The 5,158-nt window shown below is 53.0% G+C and overlaps 1 protein-coding gene and 1 long non-coding RNA gene across 4 annotated transcripts in view; one reads left to right on the forward strand and one right to left on the reverse strand.

The window, feature by feature from the left end:
- Positions 1-2,985, reverse strand: part of LOC108283649 — a 25,133-nt gene extending 22,148 nt beyond the window's left edge. For all 3 annotated transcript variants that reach the window (XR_005195704.1, XR_005195703.1, XR_005195702.1), the window contains exons 1-3: positions 2,792-2,985; positions 1,374-1,578; positions 317-405 (exon numbers count right to left, since the gene is read on the reverse strand). This is a non-coding gene — a long non-coding RNA (uncharacterized LOC108283649). The remainder of the gene's footprint in view (positions 1-316; positions 406-1,373; positions 1,579-2,791) is intronic.
- Positions 2,986-3,096: 111 nt separating this feature from the next.
- Positions 3,097-5,158, forward strand: part of ELAVL1 (ELAV like RNA binding protein 1) — a 43,116-nt gene continuing 41,054 nt past the window's right edge. The window contains exon 1 of the mRNA XM_017500111.2: positions 3,097-3,263. The gene's annotated coding sequence lies outside the window, so the exon portion shown is untranslated. The remainder of the gene's footprint in view (positions 3,264-5,158) is intronic.

Below are 5,158 nucleotides of genomic sequence, written 5' to 3' on the forward strand. Positions count from 1 at the left end.
ATTCTCCTGCCTCAGCCTCCTGAGTACCTGGGATTACAGGCACGTGTCACCATGCCCAGCTAATTTTTTGTATTTTTAGTAGAGATGGGGTTTCACCGTGTTGATCAGGATGGTCTCGATCTCTTGACCTCATGATCCACCCGCCTCGGCCTCCCAAAGTGCTGGGATTACAGGCTTGAGCCACCGCGCCCGGCCCCCAACCATCCACTTTCAAACAGCAAATCCCACATTCCCCAAGCTCTTTCCCCAATTTACTTTTCTTCTTAGCCTGTTCAACACTTGACATGGAATCCACTTGGTTTCTCTTCTGACTCACCATCCAGCATGGCACAGTCTAATGCAGCAGCCACTGGCAACATGTGATGGTTTAGCCCTTGAAATGTAGCCAGTCCGACTTGAGATGCACTGTGCTGTGGAGTATAAAATACATACTGGATTTCAAAAGCATGCAGGGGTCAGGTGTGGTGGCTCACATCTGTAATCCCAACACTTTGGGAGGCCAAGGCAGGTGGATCATTTGAGGTCAGGAGTTCAAGGCCAGCCTGAGCAATATAATGACTGTTTCTACTGAAAACACAGAAAATTAGCCGGGCATGGTGGCACATGTCTGTAATCCCAGCTACTCAAGAGGTGGAGGCAGGAGAATAGCGTGAACCCAGGAGGTGGAGGTTGCAGTTAGCCAAGATTGCACCACTGCACTTCAGCCTGGGCAACAGAGCGAGACTCCATTTCAAAACAAACAAACAAACAAACAAACAAACAAACAGCATGCAGGACAGCCTGGCCAACATGGTGAAACCTCGTCTCTACTAAAAACACAAAAATTAGGCTGGGTGAGGTGGCTCATGCCTGTAATCTGAGCACTTTGGGAGGGAGGCCAAGGCAGGCAGATCACCTGAGGTCAGGAGTTCAAGAGCAGCCTGGCCAACATGGTAAAACCCTGTCTCTACCAAAAATACAAAAATTAGCCAGGTGTGGTGGTTTGTGCCTGTAATCCCAGCTACTTGGGGAGACTGAGGCAGGAGAATTGCTTTGAACGTGGGAGGCGGAGATTGCAGTGATCTGAGATCATGCCACTGTACTCCAGCCTGGGTAAGACAGAGTGAGATTCATCTAAAAAAAAAAAAAATATTAGAGGGGTGTGGTGGCAGGCGCTTGTAATCCCAGCTATTTGGGAGGCTGAGCCAGGAGAATCACTTGAACACAGGAGGAGAAGATTTAGTGAGCCAAGATCCCACCACTGCACTCCAGCCTTGGCAACAGAGCGAGACTCTGTCAAAAAAATAAATAAATAAAACACATTATTACAATTAACATTACCTGTTTTTATTTTTATTTTAAACAAGGCTAACAATTTAATCAATTTAAATTACATATCTCGCTGACCAAGTATAAGTGGCTGGCTTATACTTCTACTGCACAGTGATGACCCAGAATGCTAGCCACTTTAAAATTTAACAATTACGGCCGGGCGTGGGGGCTCACTCCCGTAATCCCAACACTTTGGGTGTCCAAGGCAGGTGGATCACCTGAAGTCCGGAGTTCAAGACCAGCTTGACCAACATGGCGAAGCCCTGTCTCTAACAAAATTAGCCAGGTGTGGTGGCACATGCCTGTAATGCCAGCTACTCGGGAGGCAGAGACAGAAGAATCACTTGGACCAGGGAGGCGGAGGTTGCGGTGAGCTGAGATTGTGCCATTGCACTCCAGCCTGGGCAACAATAGCAAAACGCCATCTAAAAAAAAAAAATTAACAATTACCCACGTGAGCTAGGTGTGGTGGCCTGTGCCTATAGTACCAGCTATTGGGAGCCTGAGGCAAGAGGATCAGTTGAGGTCAGGAGTTAAACCTGTGGGATGATTGTGCCTGTGAAGAGCCACTGCACTCCAGCCTGGGCAACATAGTGAGACCCAATCTCTAATAAACTTTTCTAAAAATATATAATTAAAAAAAGGAATAGGCTGAGCACCATGGCTCATGCCTGTAATCCCAACACTTTGGGAGGCTAAAGCAGGAGGATGGCTTAAGTCTAGAAGTTTGAGACCAGCTTAGGCAATATAGCAAGATCTCATCTCTACAAGAAATAAAAAATTAGCTAGGCATGGTGGCACGTCTTGTAGTCTCAGCTACTCAGGAAGCTGAAGTTGGAGGATTGCCTGAGCTAGGGAATTTGAGGCTGCAGTGAGCCATGATCACACCCTTGCACTCCAGTCTGGGCAACAGAGTGAGATCCAGTCTTAAAAAAAAAAAAAAAAAAAGAGTGGTGGGGAAGAAAAAGAAAAAAAATAGGCATAGTGCAGTTACACCTGTAATCCTAGCTCCTAGCTCTTTGGGAGGCGGAGGCAGGAGAATCACTTGAGTCTAGGAGTTCAAGACCAGCCTGGGCAACAGAGCCAGATCTCATCTCTATAAAAAAAAATTAAGACATGTATCTTGCATCTATTTCTACTAAGGCATTCTAAGGCAGCGCTGGCCTAGAATGTTAGCCCAATAAGGCCAGGTATTTTTTTTTTCTGCTCACTGCCCATACAGTGACTGACACACAGTGGGCGCTCAATGACATTTTAATGAACGAATAAGAAGCTGAGCTTTCAGGAACTGGCTTGCTCAAAGAGCAATGTGAAGCTGACCACGTTCCATGCCCCGCCTCCTCAGTGCACCAGAGAAGAAAACTGAGGCCTGGCGAGGTGACGTCAGCACCTGCCTAACGGCACATAGTGCAGAAACGTCGGGGCCGGGATTCGAACACAGGTCCTGTCCCCGTAACCTCGGCGTGCTGACCGTTCCTACCTTAATGGGAGGCGGCGGCAGGAAAGGCAGGTGCGGAACACACGGCAAGAGCTCGACCAGAGGCGCCTCTCCTCAGTCACCGCATTTCGTCAGCCTCCAAGATCCAGACCCCAGCTCGCCCCCTCCGCGGCCATAGCTGGCCTCCCGCGTCTCCGCCTGCCGCGGAGCCCTCCGCAGGCGGCGCCGACCGGAAGTCCCGCCTCTCCCGCGCGCCTGGGGGCGCCGCGACAGCCACGCCGACCAATGAGCAGCACGCCGTGTCGGTCGCTGGCCAATGGGCGCGCGCGCCGGGGGGGCGTGTCCGGGCCGCGGGCCGGAGCGGGTCGTGCGCGCTGAGGAGGAGCCGCTGCTGCCGTCGCCGTCTCCGCCACCGCCGCCACCGCTACCGAGGCCGAGCGGAGCCGTTAGCGCCGCGCCGCCGCCGCCTCCCGCCCGCCCCGGAGCAGCCCCGGGCCCGCCCGCCCGCGTCCAGGTGAGGCGGTGGGGGGGCCTTCGGCGGCGCCCGACGGGGTAGGCCGCGGCAGGCCTGAGCTCGCCTGGCCTGGCCGCGGGGCGCCCGCGGGCCTGCACCGGCCAAGGCCCAGGCCGCGCCGGACCGAGGGAGGGGACGCGCACGGGGACCGCGGCAGGCGGGCCGGGGCGGACCGATGTGGGCGCCAGCCACAGGCCCCGGGGCCGGATTCCTCGGGCACCTCGAGGGACGGGCGAGAGGGACACGGCGTGGGCACGCGCCAGGGGGCCGGGCTGCACCGCCGGGGCCCCGGTCGTCTTGGAAGCCCGGGCTCCGGGGGCGGGAGAGTGAGGCCAGCGGCGGGGGAGCGCGGGGAGCGCTTTGAGCGCGCGGAGGTCAAGGCCCACGGGCTCGCTCCCCCGGGAAATCCCACAGATTCTTTTGTGGTCGTTGTCAGAACACCGCGGCCGGTGCGAGGTCCTTTGAGAAGTGTGCAACCCTTCGGTAGGCACACTGGGAGTCCTGGCGGGGGGGTGGGGAATCTAAACTGCATCTATTTTTTTTTGAGCGCCATCTCTAACAAAGCTGTTTGTGGGGCGTGGGACGTTAGGATTTGTGAAATATGTGTGTGTGTCTTGGAGACACAAGCTGCCCGGAGTTGAACAATGGAGGATGGATGCTCTTCCTTCCTTTTCCGGTGCTCTGGGCTGCGGGGCTTGTTAAAATGGGTTTTGGTCCCTACTGTGTGCAGAGCAGGAGGAGAAGGAGAACTTCTGCTCAACTTCTGCACGGGCTTCCCGTGGCGGGACTGAGCCCCCTTGCTAGAAAGTGTTCATCTGGGATCCGGATGGCCAGTGCTCCAGAAGTAGAAGATCAGGAGAACGATCTGGCTAGGCAGGGGTTTCTCAACGTTGGTGCTAGTGATGTTTGGGGTCAGATAGTTTTTGGTTGTGTGTGGTGGGGGTCTTCCCTGTGCAATCTAGGAAGTTGAGCAGTATTTCTGGCCTCTACCCACTAGATGCCAGCAGTATCCCCATCCTCCAAATCGTGAGGATCAACAATAACTCCAAACAGTGCCAGATGTCCGGGGTTTCGTGGGGGGGGGGAGGGTGTGGGGGGTGGTCTCCTCCGCGCTCTCCCACACACACAGGTGAGAACCATCACTGAACTAAATAATCTTCCTGTAGAAGTTCCTCTAGCCCCAATCTGAGGCGATTCTCCTGCCTCAGTCTCTCGAGTAGCTGGAATTACGGGCGCCCTGGAAGATGTTTCCAAGACCTCAAACAAGCTCGATTCTGTTGACCCTTAGTTTTCTTGTCTGTAAAATGGGAAGGACAAAAGTGTGGTGCACATTGAAGGGTGCGAGAAACTCGTTGCATTGTCGTGGTCTGTGCCTGGTAGGCACTGAATTAATGATGTTATACATAACCACCAGCTTTTATTGAGGATTTACTATGTGCTTGACACTTTGTGGACGTTTGTCTCCAGTCCTTGAGGCAAGTGATGTTATAATTTCCATTTTAGAGATGAAGAAACTGAGGCTTAGATGGGTTGCTTGATACGACTAGTCTCATACACTGACGTGGCCGTGTCAGGGTTTGAACTTGGGCCCTTTGATTAAAAACCCTTACTCTTCACTACCAAGTTGTACTGCTCCTAAAATCGAAAGGCTCCAGGGCACACCACTCAGTTGTCATCGAATACCTTCTGTATGCAAAGTTCTGTGCCGGGATGTATTATGAAATTCTGCAACTTCAAAGCCCGCAGAGTCTGAGATATATGAACGTCTCCGAATGTGGAAGGAAATAATATTGTTCATGTTGACACATTGATTTTGAGCAGGCAGAGTTTCAGTTTGGATGTGTTGAGTCTGAGATCATGGTGCTATTTCTTTTTCTTTCTTTTTTTTTTTTTTT

This window comes from Cebus imitator, unplaced genomic scaffold, assembly GCF_001604975.1.
Source record: "Cebus imitator isolate Cc_AM_T3 unplaced genomic scaffold, Cebus_imitator-1.0 Scaffold263, whole genome shotgun sequence".
In the NCBI taxonomy this organism is placed as follows: domain Eukaryota; kingdom Metazoa; phylum Chordata; class Mammalia; order Primates; family Cebidae; genus Cebus; species Cebus imitator.